This window comes from Pogona vitticeps, chromosome 2 (genome assembly GCF_051106095.1).
Source record: "Pogona vitticeps strain Pit_001003342236 chromosome 2, PviZW2.1, whole genome shotgun sequence".
In the NCBI taxonomy this organism is placed as follows: Eukaryota; Metazoa; Chordata; class Lepidosauria; order Squamata; family Agamidae; genus Pogona; species Pogona vitticeps.
The window spans coordinates 287,499,970-287,519,883 of NC_135784.1; the positions used below are offsets into that span (position 1 = coordinate 287,499,970).

The window sequence follows — 19,914 nt, forward strand, 5'->3', positions numbered from 1 at the left end:
AATATCCTCAGGTGGACACTCTGCCATTAATAAAGTGTAGTTCAGATTAAAGTAGTCTGCTCAGCTTCTGAATAGGGGCTATCATTTTGTCCAAACTTTAAGAAATTTTGGGGGGGAGATAGAACCCCCCATCTCAGCTTGGTCACTGGTGTGAGGGAAATTTCTTTTTTTGTAAGGGAAAGATTTGTCAAGAGGCATAGAAGTCAGAGTTCCTGAGAGGCTACACTAGAGACCCTTGGGGGCTGCATTTTGCCCATTCCTGGCATAGATGAGGAACTAAGTAAAAACCAGAATGGGCACTTGTTAATAAAAATTGATATCAAAACTAGCAGGATGTGATAAACACCCTTGAGAACAATGTCTTTTTAAAATGAAACATTACACATTCATCAGCTTTTTAATGTTACTAAACCAGCCAGATCAGAACAAACTAGTCTAAAATGGCAACTTTTGAGTAGGATAAACAATCAAGTTCATGATGTACATGTGACTAGATCACAGCAATTCAGCAAGCCACAAAGCATCCCCAGGAGCAGCATTTCAGTATCTATTCTGGGCAGAAAAGCCATATTATGCAAAACAACCTAGAACGGAAATTTCTGAATAGAACAGCCCAGTGAAATTCATCTACCTCATTGGACTAGAGGGAATTTGACGCAATAAGCCTCAAGACATCCCCAGGAACTACATTCCGCTGCCCATTCTGGGCAGAAAATTGATATTCCACAAAACAATCCAGAAGGGCAACTGCCAAGAAGGATGGATCAACTAAACCCACGAATCTCATGTGTCTAGAGGGGAATAATGCAAGCCACAAAATATATCCAAGAACAAGATTCTAGTACTCAATCCAGGCAGAAAACCAATATTGAGCAAAACAGCTTGGAGCAACAACTTCCAAATAGGACAACTAAAAGAAATTCACACCTCTCATCAGATTATAGGGGACTGAGACAGTTAAGTCACAAAACATCCACAAATAGCACATACCAGTACCTGTTTCAGGTGGGAAAACCATACACAGTAACAGAAAACAGCCTGGAACAGTTACTTCCAAGTAGGACAACCCAATGAAATTTACCCATCCCATTAGATTAGAGAGGATGGATGCAACAAGTCTCAAATTCTACAGTGTGGGAAAAGAGGGGTTGAATGGAAATTATTCAGCAGGCCATCAAACATTCAACAGAACACAATTTCAATATCTATCATCTGTATGACATAGATTTTTGTACTGGAACTGGCACCACAGCATTATATCTGTGGCAGTTCTGTCATTTACTGCCGTTTCATGACCTGCAGAGGCCTTGTTCCATCCAGCACTCACCTGCATCCAGCACCATCTCCTGTGAAGGCTTACATCTCTGTAGGCTTGAATAAATCCCAGACCTACTGGCATCTTAAGGTACTTTCTCTGAGGACTCATACCCATTGGGACCTTGGTCTGCTCCCCCCACCCGGCCGTATCTCAAGCCATGAGCCTAAAGGACCTCGGACCTTCTTGAGTGATTCATTGGAACGTAACCACTCCTAATCATGCAGACACTCTGCCAAGACCTGAACTTTACCTCATGTTCCAGTGAATGGGAACTGGTCACTCCATAGAAGGAAACAACAGGGGACAGGTGAATGGAGACTGGCATTGTGTATCACAGCTGGGCAAATGAAGGTAAAGGTTCCCCTTGACATTTAGTCAGTCATGTAGGGGGCGGTGCTCATCCCTGTTTCCAAGCCATAGAGCCAACGTTTGTCCCAAGACAGTTTCCATTGTCACGTGGCCAGCGCAACTTAGGCACGGAACGCTGTTACCTCTCCACCAAGGTGGTACCTATTTATCTATTCGCATTTGCATGCTTTTGAACTGCTAGGTTGGCAAGGAGCTGGGACAAAGTGACAGGAGCTCACTCCATCACGTGGATTAGATCTTACAACTGCTGGTCTTCTGACCCTGCAGCACAGAGGCTTCTGCGGTTTAACCCACAGCACCACCACGTCCCTCCAAATAAAAACTGTCCAGTAATTGTGGGCAGCATTTATGAACGAAGTCTTCCCATGCTGTCCTGTAAGTTCAGATAAACTGATGGCTGGTTCTGTTCCTGAGAGAATCAGAGCTGATTCTCCCACACCCTACCCATTTATTATTTGAATACTCTATACAAACAAAATTCCACATCTTGACTTTCTGAGGTTAGAATGTCTTTCTGTTTAGGTGTGGGACAGAAGGAGACCCCAGCTATAAGATCCTCTGGGTACTGATCTCCAAGAATATTTCTGCCAGTCTCTTCCTGGGGGAGTGTATCTTTCAAGCTCCAAATACAGTACCTCAGGTTTGGTTACTGAATGGGTTTTCTCTCATTTATACCTTTCTGAGTCCTTCAAAGGCTCTTCTCCAGCTACTGCTGTCTAATGAATGAGGTGAATGGCAAATTCAGGAATGACATTGCTGGTCCTGCCATGAAACTTGTGCCACCTTTCCCGAGCAGGAGGGTGCCCAATGACACTCTTGTCACTCTTACCACAGTCTGACTCTCTGCTTCTCTGAGGTGATGTTGCTGCACTGATCCTTCCCCTCCTCTTCTCTAGATCATTTACTAGAGCAGCTGTTCCTTTAGCCCCTCTCCTTTCTTTGGAACCATCTTGACCTCTCTCTGCCCCCTTTCCCTTCCCTCTACTGGCGGGTTCAGTTGCTCTGCATCTGGGGGTGGCTTCTCAGCCCTCTTCATTGAGTTGCTTATAGAATATTTGCTGCTCAGCCACTCAAGGCAGCCAGTGTGTTTTCCAGGAGAGCCAATGCTTTGCTTGAAAATGCATCATCCAGGGAGCTGGAGATCAGCAAGAAAATAAGGAGGAGAAGCAATTAACAGGGCATGGAATAAGAGAAGAGGGAAGGGAGAAGAGAAGGCAAAACTTGAGGAAAGAGTGGCATGAGAGCTGCAAAACCGAAGGCAGTGGCAATGCTTGTTCTGCTTGGGCCACCACTGAGGACAGGGCCTTTCCTGTGGTGGTGCTCTGCTTGTGCAATATTTATTTGTTTGTTTGTTTGTTTGTTTGTTTGTTTAACCCATCTAGTGACAGAGTTCACCTTTTAACTGGTTTCCTGAAATTCAGAAGGGAGGGAACCTGGCCAACATCAAGAGATGACGGGTTCCATTGTGTTGTAGGCACCACTGAGAAGGCCTGGTGGTAGTTCTCCAGGCCCTCTCTATGGGTGACCACCCACAATGGCGAAGCCTGGATAGATCAGGTTACCCAGGTTGGTGATCTTAAGGAGAGAGGCTCTGACAGGTAACGAGGTCCCAAATTGTAAAGGGCTTTATAAGTTAGGACTAGCACTTTGAATTTGGCCGGGAAGCAATACTGCCTCCAGAGTCTCTATACTCTAGTGTTTTCAGTACTGTGGTCTTTTGTTTTTCTTGGGTTTTCATTTGCCTGTCTTTGTTCATGCCACAAGCATCACATTATTATTAATAAATATATCAGATAAATTTTGCCCAATAATGGGCAGCCTCAGGAGTATTTAGGGCAGCTAGCATCAAGTCTTCCATAGTATACGCATGTTCATGATTTTCATTCTTAAGAATGTATTTTAGTATCTTTCAGATCTTCAACACAACCATGCCAACTGTTTTATTTTTAGTGTTCTGCTCATTTTTAGATTGCTTCAGAGTTCTCAGTTTTGTTCCATAGATCACCCCTGAAAATATTTTACTTTAAAATATTTAAATTAAAAACATAAAACATTAAAGTAATATTAAAATGCTGCTCATGAAGTAAAGCAAGTTCTAAACCAGCTCCAAATGAAAATAAAAGAATTTAAATCATCAGCATTGCAGGGCCTATTTTCCTTTGTAGGTAAAACAATGTTTATGATCCTCTTATGATTGTAAGGATCATCATGGTTGGACATTAATGTGAATGGCAGGCTGAATAAATGATCTCCTTGTGTGGTAGCAATTTCGTGATTGTGTCAGTTAGAATTGGTCACACAACCTGTAACTTCAGTTCACTGAAGGAACATTGCGGTCTTCAGAATTTTGGATGCCCTCCCATTCTCTAGTCTTGCCTGTAACATGAAGTGCCTTGTCCATCAATTTGCAGTCAGCTGGAACAGAGAGGACAACCAAAATCTGAGGTAGTTTGGAGGGAATCTAATACCATTCACATATGTTAAGTCAAACCAGATTCCAATATTCCCCATTTGGTGTGGATTTACTAAACTGTTTGGACCCTGCTAATTCCAAGTCTAACATTTTGTGAACGCTGTTCTCCATGGGGATTGCTTTATAATGTTTCCTTTTTAAAAAAGGGGGAGCCAGCAAATATTTTTCAAAATGATTGCTATCTGGCCCTAATGGTCGCAGCAATCATAGCTGGGTTTTAGCTCGACAATTTTTACACTAATAGCTCACTCCCCTTACACAAAATGCTGCATTTACTCCTAGCTTGGGGACCTTCTGAGGCTTATCTGGGAAATGCATTCTTTTGTCTGTGGCAAAAGAATTAGAACTACTTTTAAGTAACCATTATTAAAGATGAACACTTGGAAAAGTTCTGTTGGTTTTGCTGCTCAACTTTTGACTGGGGAATTATCAATTTGGAATTCCTTTTCCTTCCCTGGAACAGCTAGGGAGCTTGCCAAAGTTACTTCTTTGGGTTCCACTTCAAAGAATTCCTCAGTCGTAGAGCAGATTGAGAGGGAGATTTCTGGGAGAAGCAGTTCAGAAAAGTAACTTTGCCCATCTCTACTGAGATGGCACAATAGACCAGACAGAATTAATGGCAGCTACTTGTCAGCAGTTTCACACAGTCAGCAGTATATGTGCCTGATAATAAGTGAAATTAAGGATGCTTTATTTGCATTGTGCAAATGGGTCATCCACATGACCTGGAGGAGGAGGAGGACTCAATGTGCTACAGTCACCTGGCAAGAGACCTTGTTGCTAATGGTTCTGCTTCTCCAAGTTCTGCCTTGAACAAGGTTTTCCTTGTGATAAATACTCCTCATATCATTCCCATCTCAGGGAGAGCTTTCCAGCTCATTCCATTTTGCCTTTGGGAAACTTGAAGAAGACATAGCAACAACGATCATGATGATGGAAGGTCTTTGGGATAGTGGGACTGGACAGAATAAAAGCCAACCGATCTAAATACAGACTCATTGGAACAAAAAGAACAACACGGCTCTCATTGAGAAAGAAAGAGCAAAACGTCGTCAGTAATAATTAGATTACTTCAGAGCTTTTCATTCTCTACATTCCTCCCCCCCCGCAAGAATACCTACAATCCACTAAAATAAGTCATAACCAAATCCCATGGAAATAAGTGAAACACTAGTTTCATTAAGCCCCATTTCATTGCTTTCCATGGGGCCGTACTACAATTGGGTGTTGCTAGATTTGCCTAAAATTTTTATATACTGTATTACCAGAAAGGTTAGATCTAGCAACAAACCAAGGTCCAGCAAACAAATGCAGTGCACTGGAATGCACATGCTTCAGAATTTGGTACAGATGGTACAAGACTACTTACAAAGCAGAAAATGAACCAACCAGTGTAATAGCTATATTAAAAAGGCACAGCTACTGTTGTAATGGAGGCAGAGCTTTCAGGGTCAAACTCAGGACTTTCTGAATAGCAGGGCTTATGACAGTAGCCTCACTGTTTCCTTTATAATTACAATCCTTATAAAACGGGAAGAGAAATGGATTTTGCCAGGAACAGTATATTGGTATGAACTCTCTGTTGTAGACTGGAACACCTGGAGAGTGGCTGGTTGAGGAAGACTGCTATAGAATCATAGCACCCTTTTCCAGACTGTAAAGCTAAGGAAATACTGTAAGACTTCCCAGAAGTATATCTGTGAAGATTCTCAGTCCTTCAGGTGAGGTTATCTGGAAACTGAATCATGGCAACTGGACTTCTTTCTTATTGGGTTGAAACATTTCGCTGCTCATTCAAGTACTGACTGAAGAAGCTACTTGGATGAGTAGCAAATGGTTTCAACCTAATAAGAAAGAAGTCCAGTTGCCATGACTCAACTTCCAGACTTCCCAGCAATGTTTAGGTGTTTCTCAATGTCACAACAAGTTCTATCTCAGGGATAGATGGCATGTTAAGGTGAATCTTAATTTCTTCCTCTTTTCCTTCCAGGCACACAAATCTTTCACCTCCATGCCTGAGACATGCCACTGGCAAATGAAAAGGTGCTAATTGGCCAATTATGAAACAAAAGCAGACTAATTTCCAAATGCAGATTGAGGCAGGCTCTTGTTAGAATAAGCAGCATTTTCCTTTTAAAGAAACTTTGTTTCTAATGACATATTTACTCCATCGTCTAGTATTGCCCTTTGCTCAACTGAAATGCAAGTCTGGTGACGTTTGCTTTGGGGGATGGATGACAAAACTGAAAAAAAAAACTGTCCTTAGGCGTACTTTGTTTTCAGAATGTCAGACAAATTAGTATACATCTACATTATATTAGTGTAAGTCCAAACCCAAAAGCTGGTCTGAGTCACATTTTAAAATCAAAGTTGACATGTTTATCGCTTCCAAGATTAAAGAATTAGCTTTGGCTTTTTTTTTAACTTAACACACGAACTTTCTGGTTGTAGAAGTCTTGCTAACATGAAATGAAGTAAACAGCATTTTTTGCTTGAAATCCGTGGCTCATCATGGATAGTTCAGTGATTTAGCTATCAGAATTGGGAGTTTGATTCCCCACTGTGCCTCCTTGACAGGGGCTGGACTTGATGATCCACAGGGCTCCTTCCAGCTTTACAGTTCTAAAATGTTGATGATGATGGACAGTATTGTGTCAGCAGCTTTCTGAATTTCCTTTCCCTTCCTCTGATAGGGGCTGACTGATTCCCTAGGCTGGAGACCACCTATAATTTGCAGAGACTGCCCTGGTTGTGTTCAGTAGATGTGAACAGTCAGGAGTCTACCCAAAGGTGGAAAGGGTGACATATCCCCCAAAGACCCATCTCTTATCATACCTATGCAAACCATCCATCTAAGAAACAGTTGCCTAGTATGGGTATATGGGTTTGTTTTGCTTTACTCCTGCCATTAAACAGAATGAAGAACCCTTTCAGACAACAGATATTGAGATCAATGCTAATAATTTCTTGCTTGTTACCTTCTTTTGGAGAACACTGTGTATGCCACATGACCTTTGTGGTGTCATCTAATGTGGCTTGCTGCCTTAGACGTGGAAGACATGCCAAAGCCGTATGGCAAAGCAAAGCATGCTTCTTATACACTGCCACATAGCACTTAAAGCATTCTCGTGGTGGTTTACAATTTATTATGCTGGCTAGATATTGCCCCCCTCCCCTCGAGCTGGGTACTCAATTTACTGACCACGGAAGGATGGAAGGTTGAGTCAACCTTGAGCCGGCTACCTTAGCTTCTTGGGATCAAGCTCAAGTTGTGATCAGAGTCTTGACTACTAGAATTCTTGTAAGATGCAGTTGGTAGTCTGTTCAGCTTCTGCACATTTTGAATACAGGTGAGGGCACACCATCTTGTCCTTCATATCAGGTAAAAAATTGTTTTTGGGCATCCCCTGCACCCTACGAACAAAGGCAGAGCTGGTAGATGTATTTTTCATCATTTTTTCAAAGCAGAAGGAAGGAAGGAAGGAAGGAAGGAAGGAAGGAAGGAAGGAAGGAAGGAAGGAAGGAAGGAGACTGCAGTGTCCTATTCACTTATAAAGAGGGAGTAATGGACAGCATATAGCTTGTGCTGTGAAATTAAGTTCTGGCAGGAAGGGCAAGCTGTAGGGAATTACAGATTCTTGTACCGAAGTTGACCAGTTCATGGTCCAGAGGCAGATAAATTATGAAGGATTCACCGCTAAATTTTGAGAACTAATTTGGTGATGCAGTGAATGTTGTATCAGACTAGGACTTAGGAGAGCTGTGTTCAAATCTCTCCTTGACCATGGATATTCAGAAGAGGAATTTGGAAGTGGTAAAGGCATGCTGCTTATATACCACCGCATAGTGCTTCAAGCACTCTCTGGGCAGTTCACAAGTTAATTATGCACGCACCCCCTCCGTGAGCTGACTGACCTCGGAAGGATAGAAGGCTGAGTCAACCTTGAGCCGGCTACCTGGGATTGAACCCCGGCTCATGAGCACAGTTTTGGCTGCAGGACAGCAGTTTAACCACTGTGCCATGAGGCTCTTACACCATTCTTTAAACATCTCACATACGTAGGAAAACCCTATCAGACTTGCTATAGGTTGGAGGTGACTTGCATAACAAGACATAACACAAACAGCTTAGGTCTGCAACCCCACCATTAATATATGGTGAATTTGCTGTCTCTGGGCAGCAATGCTTGGAGAAAAAAAACATATCCTTTTAACCAGGTGCATGAGTGGCACATACCTTGTTTTCAAGCACAGTCATACTTCCTGGAGGCTTCCTGCAGTAAAATCCCATGTTATGGAGCATGTTTTCCCTTAACCAACTAAATATTTATCAAGGGTATGTTTTTCCTTCTCTTTGCTTTTAATGTTTTTTGCCAGCCAACATGGCTTTCAGGATGTCCAACTGTCATTTACTGTACTCCCGGGACCTTCAATAAGGCAAAAGGGTCATTGAAATGTAGAAATATTTACCAGATTGCATAACAGTGACATTTGTATCAGAGTTAATGGTTTCTAAAAGTTGGGTGCAGATGAGAAAGATTAAGCAACATCCTGTGTTTCTCTTGGTTAACCAGGTGATATACTATATGTTGAAGATCCAAGGTCACTGGAAGATTCTCCCCTACCTCACTGGCATTCCAGCATCAGAGAATGCCAGTGGAGTGGGCTGGTAGAGCAATCCCACTGTTATTTTTGGTCTGAGAATGGAGGTAATAGTAGGATTTCCCATCATTTCCCATTGAATGGGCTGTTATCTTTGATATCAGACAAGAGATAAGAGCACGGTTCCCACATCTACAGCTTGTTCTCCCTACTGGAAATGTGAGGAGGAAAAATGTGAATCCTAGGGAAGTTGATTTTGGTTGGATGCCTTGTTATTCCTCTGCTAAGTTGTGAAAGAGCTTGCAACTGGAAAGTGAATCTTCTCTTTCAGAAGTGGCACAGATCACCCTCAGGCCCCTCACAGTTGCTCTGCCAAGTTTCAGAACAATCCACCAAGCTTTTTCTGAAGAATAAGTTGTAAAAACCACTGCCCTTTGCCATTTGCAGTTACAATGGTAAAATGTAATTCAAGGTACTGCAGCAGCCCGGTAACTTCAAATGTCAGAGATCTTACAGAACTTTAAGCCTTGTGGAACACTGGTTAAGCTGCAGTACTGAAGTCAAGACTCTGCTCATAACTTGAGTTCGATCCCGATGGGTTCAAGTAGCAGGCTCAAGGTTGACTCAGCCTTCTATCCTTCCGAAGTTGGTAAACTGAGCTCCCAGCTCGCTGGGAGGTGGACAATGTGTAGCTTGCATAACTAAATTGTAAACCACCCAAAGAGTGCTTTAAGTGCTGTGGAGCAGTACATAAGCAGCACAATTTCCTTTGCTTTGCTGATCTCCTTGGACTAGAGTGCACCATATGGAGTCACATTCACACAGCTGGGGAAGAGTCCAGGTTACTCCAAAATGGATATTCTGGCCAATGCATTCCCTGCCATCAAGGGCAATTGTCCAAAATTACTGAACATGGAGGGTTGCCTGTCTAGCAAATTTCAACTCTCTTATCATATGAAGTTAGGTAATGATGAGAAAGCAGAGACATCACCTTGCCAACAAAAGTCCAAATAGTCTAAGCTATGGTTTTCCCTGTAGTGATGTACTGTACAGAAGTGAGAGCTGGACCATAAAGAAAGCTGACCGCCGAAGAATTGATGCTTTTGAATTGTGGTGTTGGAGGAGGCTCTTGAGAGTCCCCTGGACTTCAAGGAGAACAAACCTATCCATTCTGAAGGAAATCAACCCTGAGTGCTCCCTGGTAGGACAGATCCTGAAACTGAGGCTCCAATCCTTTGGCCATCTCATGAGAAGAGAAGACTCCCTGGAAAAGACTCTGATGTTGGGAAAGTGTGAAGGCAGGAGGAGAAGGGGACGACAGAGGATGAGATGGTTGGACAATGTCATTGAAGCTGCCAACATGAATTTAGCCCAACTCCAGGAGGCAGTGGAAGACAGGAGGGCCTGGCGTGCTCTGGTCCATGGGGTCACAAAGAGTCAGACATGACTAAATGACTAAACAACAACAACAATGATGAGAATGATAGAATCTATAATTCTGGATCAATTACATTGGCGTAATTTGATCTTGAATAGGTGGTGTGGTATGTGCACATATAAGGGCCCTCAGTGAAAAGGCTTTACTAAATTTAAACCAGTGATCTAAAAGGTATTCTGTTCCCAGGCTCACACGGGTGATTTAAAGAATTTTTAAAATTTAAATACAAAAGTATTGTGCATTGTGAGTTCATTTTCCCACCTTGCTCACCAATCAAGATCCCTTTCATGCAGATCTGTTGCTCTGCTCCCAACACTCACTGTACTGAAAATGGATTCAATAACAGGAACTTGGAAGGAAAGAGCACCACCTACTGAATCTCAGGCAGTATTCTTTCAGAACACCTGAGCATTTCTTGGAGAATTTCCACCAAGCCAGTGACCTAGCCTCACCCTGCATAGTTTATGGTGTCTGATGAGATCATTGTCTGATTTTATGGCTGCAGGCCAGATAGGAAGGCCTGTGATGCTTAATTATGATGCATAATTAAATGTTCCTTTTCAAGAAATCCTAACAATGTAGATATTGTAAAGTTAGTTTAATATATGTTGAGTTGAATTTGGATCAGGATTGATCTATAAGTTTGGGTTTAAGAAAATGTGCTAAGAGAATTTATATCCAGCTGTTTCTCAGTTATTTGTTTCTTGTAATAAATATAAAGTGTTTTGCATATGCATTCCCCATCCCTTTGTTGATATTTACTATCAAGGCATCTCCAGCTTATGGTGTCTCCATGAAATGTCCTGTCCTCAACAGCCCTGATCAGCTTTTGCAAATTCAAGCCTGTGTCTTCCTTTAAGCCATCCATCCACCTCATATTCAGTCTTCCTTTTTTCCTGCTGCCTTCATGCTTTCCTAGCATTATTGTTTTTTCCAGAGAATCTTGTCTTCTCATGATATGCCACAAGTATGACAATCTCACTTTTGTTTACTCTTAGTAAATATTATACATGAGTTGTTCCACTTTCTATTTGTATAGCAACATATGGTAGCAGACTAGAAGGTGCATGATCATGGGATGATAATCGATTTTCATCCCCTGATCATGCACCTTCTAGTCTGCTATCTAATCAGCTAGATGCAGACCGGTTTAAATCAAAGGCAATTCCAGTTCTCCATATCTAGATAGCCTCATTTGCATATTAGCCAAATAATATGCAAATTGGAATAGTATGTGAATTACTGGGGCTTTTTCATATTATGCAACTCAAGCACCTTTAGTGTTGTGTGTCTTTTTCCTAGCAAAGTGTTTCAGCCTTGGTATCATTTACATAGCAACCACTAATCTGAGAGTTAATATAGTGTAATGTTTTTGCTAAAATCAGTACCTCTCAGCTAAACTTAGTTTACAAATTGTTTTTGATGGAAAATGGGAAGAGAGGGACCATATAAACAGTCATGAACATTACTGGTGTTCATAAATAGAGAAATAATAATATTTTGCCACACCTAAGGAATTATGGTGAGATAGATATTGTTTTTTTTTTACCTGTAGGAGAATGTTATGCTAATTGGTGGGAAAATAATAATAATTGAATGGTGTGAAGTTGATTCCAACTTGTGGCAACCCTTTCTAGGGTTTCCTAGGTAGAGAATATGCAGATGTGGTTTTCCATTCGCTTCTTCTGGAGCATCCTGGGACTGTGCAGCTTGCCCAAGGCCACACAGGCTGGCTCTTTCTTGGGATGCCAAGTGGGAAATTGAACTCTCAACCTCTGACTCTGCAGTCAAATGCCTAACTCATTGGGTTATCCAGCCAGCTAAGTGAAGGGTAATCTATCCAAAATCCAAACCAATAGTCCCCTTGATGTGGTACAATTTGTGCAAGCCAGCCTTCAAAGAGCCACATTCCAAGTCATTTCAGTGTACAGGGTATAATGGAACACAGCCCAACAATCATAGGATTAATGTTTAAATATTGTAGCAGTTCCTATCTTTCAGTAGTTCACTGCAGACAGTTCATTAAAAGACACACAGCCGCTGCACATTGCTTGGCACTCACCCCTCAGCTCATCCTGGCATTCCCACCATTTCAGGCTAGTGCCCCCTCAGCTCAGCTTGGCATCTTCCTCAACTTAGCATGGCACACTTCAGAGATAAGTATGGTGTCTTCAGCCTCAGTTAGCTTCTGCTTGAGGTCAGCACTTTAAGTGACCTCTCCATCTCCACTCACCAGTGACACATAGCCTCTGAAATGCATGTCAGGCAACCATTTAGGTCACTGGTTCTTAACCTTGGGTTACTCAGGAGTTTTGGACTGCAACTCCCAGAAGCCTTCACCACCAACTGTGCTGGCTGGGGTTTCTGGGAGTTGCAGTTTAAAAACATCCAAGTAACAAAGGTTAAGAACCACTGATTTAGGTGATGTTCACTAGCTGTAGCTTCTGAACACTTTGCAAGGGCAAAGCCTGTATAGAATGTGTCTAATTCATAGGTAAATGAGGTATAGATCATTGTAGCCAAAACCTAATTTCTCTACAAATAGGCATGGCTAGTAATGGCAGTCTTGACCAAAGACGCCATTCAGGCTTCCATGAGCAATGTAGGGTCTAAGAGAACAGCCACAGTGACAACTTGGGCCTTCGAGGGAGCACACAAACCCAGCCAGGGCTGGTTATAAACCAACTAGAAATCCCATTGCTTGCTCTTTGGATCATGTGCCTAAAGAAATAAATATTATTATTATTATTTTGCCTTTGCATACAGCAAAGTAGACAATCCTAGAAATACAGTACAAAGCTAGACTTTGAGTGATTTCTAAGACTTAAGCAGCTTGGGCTGAAGCCCAAGAAAGTCTGGAAAAATACAGATAAGATCCCACCCACCTTTCAACGGTTACAACAGAAATTGAACCACCAACACTTTTGACTGTATTCCACTATTAATTATAGAATAATAGGAATTAGTGATGGAAAAAACATGTTAGATGATCTGAGCCATCCTTTTTGCCAGTGGATGATTGTTTCCTCCAGTATCTTATCTGGCATGCTCTCCTGTCTGGTTTTTAAAATCCTGCGAAGTCAGTTTCCCTCCTGTCCCTATGGGAATTTCTCCTCAAAATAATAGTCTTCCTGTTATAGAATCATACTCTAAATATTCTTAAACCATGACATTATTTTCTCTTCCTTCTTAAGCTATTATCTCTTTGACATTGATTCTCTTACATCTAGAGTACTTGGAGGAATTTAATTTTCATACAAGAAAATGATTTTAATAGCAGATCAAGTTAGGAAAAGGTATGAACAGCTTCTGCTTAATAGCAGGTAGGAACTGTTTGCAATGTAGCTTTGGAGCTGGGAAGCCTGATCCTTTCAAAGCCACCTGAGTTGATAATACGAGGAGTGGCTTAAAATGTGACAGTTAAAAGTGACTTCAGAAGAAATGCCGACTTCTGTTACCCTTAACTATCCAAAGGAAAGAGAATAATCACAATGGCAGCTCATTATGAATCTTCGTGTCAGTTCTCACTTATGATGATTCTTCCCATTGTTTTCTAGGTATAATACCAGAAATGGTTTACCAGTCCTCTCTTCTGAGGGTGCTCTGCGACCATGTAACTTGCCCAAGGTTGCACAGGGAGTCAGTGGCAGAAACATGGTTTCAAAAAGGCAAGGAAAATCTCATTTGTTCCTTCGTTTAGAGACAGCTAGTATACTGCATAAGTGCTGTTATACCTTTTTTTGAAAAAGTTTGCTTTGTTCCTCTGCCCATCCATGGAGGTAACTGGAGGAGCAGAAGAAATATTAATTTTCCAATATCATGAAGTGGCTAAGCCATTTTCTCAAGCCACTTAATGATATTGGGAAATTTAAAACCGAAAGGAAATATAAAGCCGCGAGCTCTGCTTTGGATCAATCTCAGCAATTGTATGTGCTGAAAACAAACCAAAATTGACCGATCCTACCCACACATAAGAAAACAGTAGTCACTCCCGACAGGGACCCAGAAAATGGATGTAGGAATGCTCTGGGAGTGGGCTGGTTTACACTAACAATTACATCATCTGATTATTAGAAAAAAAAGAGTGAACTAGCTGGTCTCCACAGTGGACCAAACAGTGGAACAAATGCCCTTCTGATGGCAGCCTTAGTAAATGTTTTAGTGACTATGTAAGATTATCCCCAGATAGCAACTTTGAAAGAGTTTCACACTACACATAAAATATCTGTAATCATCAGCTGGAACAAGACCCCCCCCTCAACACTTCCCTGTTCCCCATCTCTCCCTTTTCGTCTGTGGACTTTGTTTTTTTGTTTTTTTGTGTTTTTTTTTTGGTAGGTGATACAGCGCTGATTTGATGTTGAAATCTGTCAGCCTACTTGCTGGTAAATATTTCAGTTTTTAGGCATGCCAACTTCAACACAAGTTGTGGGGTGAATTGCCAATGTAGCTGCAACTCTGAGAGGAATGCTGTGGCATCCTAAATGTGAACTGGGTTTTCTGGCATGAGATTTTGTGTATAACAACCTCAATTAAAAATCAGTCTATTTGCAGCTATCATCTACCACACTGGTTCTTAACCGTGGGTTACTCAGGAGTTTTGGACTGCAACTCCCAGAAGCCTTCACCACCAGCTGTCCTGACTGGGGTTTCTGGGAGTTGCAGTTCAAAAGCATCCGAGTAACAAAGGTTAAGAACCACTGATCTACCATATGAAGAGGCCTCTAAGATCAAGGCACTATTAGGCAGCTTAATTTATAATGTGCTGGACTGTTCCTTTGATGCAAGCCATGGCGCTGAAGGATTCTAGGAAGAACACAGTTCTATTTCAGGAGAGATCACCATTTGATTAACTTCATTACTGGAGCATGAATATACTACATCCAGGTTTAGAGGAAGTACATTATCACCTGTCCACACTGCCAGACCTCAATTTCCTGGGATCACCAACACAACAGGAGAATTCCCTACAGGCCTGCATATCTTGCATATCACCCTGGGGCATCTGCTCCTTATGGCACAGTGGTTAAACTGTAGTACTGCAGTCAAGTGGTTAAACTGCAGTACTGCTGCCAAAACTCTGCTCACAACCCATGTTCAATCACAGGTAGGCAGGTAGAGGTTCACTCCGCCTTCCATCCTTCCAAGGTTGGAAAATTGAGTTCCTAGTTTGTTGGGTGGGTGGGTGCAATGTGTAGCCTACATAACTAAAATGGTAAACTGCCCAGAGACTGTTTTAAGCACTATGGGGTGGTATATAAGTAGCATGCTTCACTTGTTACTTTGCTTTTGATCAGGTGTGGCAAGAAAGAGGCTGCTGAATTCATTGGATCACAAGTCAAATTCAGGAGGTTCTTCTTAGGTTCTTATACTGTATGTATGGCTAAAGAGCATGCCAGAGTTCTTATCCATGTACTGGAACAACTGGATTAGACTAATTTCATAAGAAGACAAATTGGAAAACAAATATATAAATCTTATTGGAATTGAGGAATATCTAGCCACCCAGATGTTAAAAGTTTCACTTTCCATTATTTTCTTGGACTAGAATGCTCAGCATCCCCCAGTCACTTGTGGGATTATGGGAGCTGTAGTTTTTTCTAAACATTCTACAGATGTTGAAGTACATCTCCCATAATCCGACTAGTCACAGGGCCTTAGATAGCATGCTCTTTTCTGGGTATTTTGATCTCAAATAATTTTCAAGCCATATTTCAAGCATTTTACGGAGAAGAAGCCATTTTAACCTGAAGCAGAAAAACTAAAAACAACAAGATATGGTATCTTAAACTAACATATCTCTTATTCCGTACATGTTCAGATATCAGATTTCACTTCATCAGGTGCATAGAATGTGATTTCCTAGATCTTCTGGATAATTTATTTCCTCCTTCCCACCATCATCCTTAATGTCAATAATTTAATTGTTTATTTTCTGTTACAGCACACTTCCCTGTTCCAGAATTATGGGGTACATTTGCCATTTTTAAAAAAGACTAAACAATAAAATAATTGTGCACAATTCCATTAATTCTCTTAACCAACAAAAAGCCTTCAAAGTTGTTACCTCAGAGGTTTATAGTATCCACTAGACCCAAGATTGGACTTCCTGTTAAGCAAACGGAGGTAAGTAACTGTGGGTGTAATGGAAAAGGCAGCAAATTATTATCAATAAGTTAATTAATTTGTATTTCACTTGGAATTAATATTTAATTAATATTCTTCCCCAAAAATGGTGTCAGACATTGCAATGGATATATGGCAAAATATGCTATTTGAATGAATTATAATTACAGTTTGAACAACTTACATGATAATTCAGAACAAACTGAATACATTACAGTTTAGGTTTCTCAAATGGACAGATGGTCACTGGTTTTGTGCTGTAACTAACTTTTTAACTGCTTCTCTATTTTTCATATTTAAGTTGGAAGAGGAATTTTTACATGGTTCAAGCACTGCCTTGTAATTGTTGTTTCGAGGTGACAAGAAGGTCAACAGAAGGACAATATGTTTAGTCTCATAGACCAGCAGCTTGAGCCCTGAAAAATCAAAACATCATTAATTTCTGAGGAGAAAAAAAAGGAAACGGTTAAAAAAAGTAACAAATACATAATTATTTTTAGCAGCCCTGCAACTATAATTGCAGACAATCACTTAAAAACACACACACAACTTTCTCCTGCCTCTCTGGATTCAACTCACTGTCAAAATATGAAATTGTATCTTTTGTAAACTAGCATTAGATATTTGTGACTCTTCGTCTTTTGGCAGGCTTCAACCCACCTTCTCTCTCTCTCTCCCTCTCTCCCCCCCCATGTGTGTGTGTGTGTGTGTGTGTGTGTGTGTGTGTGTGTGTGTGTGTTTGCTTGTATGTGTTTTGTTAAGTAAAAGGAATGCATAAACCAGTATGAACTAGTAAAGCGTATGACACAATTTCTGGCTTTTACTGCAGTCATAATTGGATGAGCCTATGATCCACCCACAGAAATAACACAAATCCTTTAACAAGAACCTTTAGGATTGTTAGCTTGGGCCAACTTAGCAACCAACTTCCTCTGTAAACATACCTTATCTCAGGAAGTGCAAACTTCACTGCCCAGATTTCAATTAATGTTGTCAAGCTTTTGAGAAACACAGAGGTTTTCAAGCTTGATTCACATTATGATGAAAGATAATTGCTTTTACAGGGCTGGCTTAGAGGAAAGATGGAAACAAGCTTTGCCAAACTGGATTACATGGGTGAAAAACATTCATTTGACATCTAGACTGTCTTATCCCTTTCTATACCATGTGTGTGAGTGTGTGTGCACTTCTCTCTGTCTCTCTCTTTGTGCATGTGTGTGTGTGAGCAGCTATAAAGGATGGTCTCTTTTTGCCAGCAAAAGTTCAAACATTAGATTATTGTTCTTGTTTATGCAAACTTCAGTTTCTTCCTCAAGGAGAAACTTCAGGGATTTTCAAACACAGAAATGCTTGCCACAATACACATTTTGTTTGAAACATTCTGCACAGCATCTCCTCTGACTCAGTTAACCTTGCAGTTGCTCACTTCCTCCAAAATATGCTTTGATTTCAGAACTGGGATCCATTGATAGCATGGCGTTTGCCGGTGAGGTTAATTGGAGCACAAATTCACTTAGTCCCAGCAAGACACAAAACATCCTGAAGAAGTGTGTCAGAAACTGAAGCAGGTTAATGTAGAGATGAAACTAGTTCCGTTCACATTTGAATGTGAACTTAGCTGATTTTGCCCTTTGAAACCAATAAAAGTTGGTTTCAAAGGGCAAAATCAGCTAAGTAAAGGTTCCCCTTGACATTTTAGTCAGTCGTGTTCGACTCTAGGGGTCAGTGCTCATCCCCGTTTCCAAGCCATAGAGCCAGCGTTTGTCCGAAGACAGTTTCCGTTGTCACTTGGCCAGCGCGACTTAGACCCGGAACACTGTTTACCTTCCCACTGAGGTGGTACCTATTTATCTACTCACATTTACATGCTTTCGAACTGCTAGGTTGGTAGGAGCTGGGACAAAGCGATGGGAGCTCACTCTGTCACGTGGATTCGATCTTACGACTGCTGGTCTTCTGACCCTGCTGCACACACAAAGGCTTCTGTGGTTTAGCCCGCAGCACCACCACGTACCAATGTATTGAAACCAATACATAACCCCAAACTCAGTTGTCCTTTCAAATTCACATTTTAAATTTTGTATTGAGGGTATTTTTAAAAAAAAATATTTTATTGCATTTTTTCTATTTTTATATCCGTTGCAACCAGAGTGATTTATTACAATGTGTTCCATTCATTTCATCTTGTCTTATGCTCTCTAACATAATATTAATCTAATCTATTCTACTTAAACTGGTTCCCATTTATTATTATCCAGTCTATCATTTAGTGTTTCTGTCAAAATATCCATTTCTGCTAGTTCCAAAATCTTCTCAATGAATTCCTTCTTTGTTGGCACCTTTGTAGTCTTCCACTTACTGGCATATACAATTCTAGCTGCAGTTATCAGGTGTAAGGTCAAGTAAGTCTTGTTTTTTTCCGAGTGTAGTTGGTAATATTTTTCCTCTAAATCCAGCAACCCCTTATCCAAAGGTATTTTGTCTTTCTGAAACCCTGTAGCTTTATCTTTTACATATCTTGATTTCAACAAGTTTATTGACCACCAATCTAAGATAGTACCTTGTTCTGCCAGTTCATGTTTGTTCTTTAGATTAAAATCACTATCTAATATCTTGGCATATCTCCTGTTTGTCCCTTGAGATGTTCTTGCTGGATCAGCGAATGCTTCTAATGGAGCTACCCATAATGGTATCTTTCTTCAGTGGTGCCCCACTTAACGACGATAATCCGTTCCATTAAAATCACTGTTAAGCAATATCGTCGTCAAGCGAAAGAAAAAACCCATTGAAATGCATTGAAAACCGGTTCAATGCATTCCAATGGGCGAAATACCTCATTGTCCAGCAAAGATCCTCCATAGGGGAAGCCATTTTTGGTCGCTGTCTTCCAGAAATAGGTCCGGAAAACAGCGGGCGGCCATTTTGAAACCCGACCATCAGCTGTTTTTCATCGTCTTAATGTGAAGAATTGGTTCCCGAAGCAGGGAACCGATCATCATAAAATGGATTTTCCCCATTGAATCATTGCTTTGCGATCGCAATAGCGATTGCAAAAACCTAGTCGTGAAGCGATTTTGTCATGGAGCGTGGAGCGGGGTAATCGTCAAGCGGGGCACCACTGTATAATGCTGCGCCTTAACTGTCGTAATACAATTAAGGCAGACAAGACTGTATTGAGGGTCTTTCAAAAAGACAAAGAAAAATGTGTATGCTGAGGCAAATGCACAGAAATTTGTATACAGTAATAGACGTAACAGTCAAGAAGACATTGTAACAGGATAATTCTCTATCAAAATATGTATAACTGGCCAAAATTGTGCACACAATGTATTTATTGATTGATTTAGAATATGTAATCCTTGCCTGTCACATTAGGAGGACGCAAAATGGCTTCACAATATTAAAAACAAACGTTTGTTTAAATATGAAAAGTACAAATTACTGCAATATTTTTTAAAAGGATTAAACAGATCTCAAATTAAAAATCAGTGGATAAGAACAGTTTAAACCTATTCTGGAAACACATTTTAAAAAACACACCACACACAAACATGTCCTCTAGCCCTGTTTTTAAGAGCCCCCTCTTCA

At 40.9% G+C, this 19,914-nt stretch overlaps 1 long non-coding RNA gene across 1 annotated transcript in view; it reads right to left on the bottom strand.

Moving 5' to 3' along the window:
• Positions 1–18,745, bottom strand: part of LOC144586350 (uncharacterized) — a 31,396-nt gene extending 12,651 nt beyond the window's left edge. The window contains exon 1 of the long non-coding RNA XR_013541131.1: positions 8,398–18,745. This is a non-coding gene — a long non-coding RNA (uncharacterized LOC144586350). The remainder of the gene's footprint in view (positions 1–8,397) is intronic.
• Between the last annotated feature and the right edge of the window lie 1,169 nt (positions 18,746–19,914).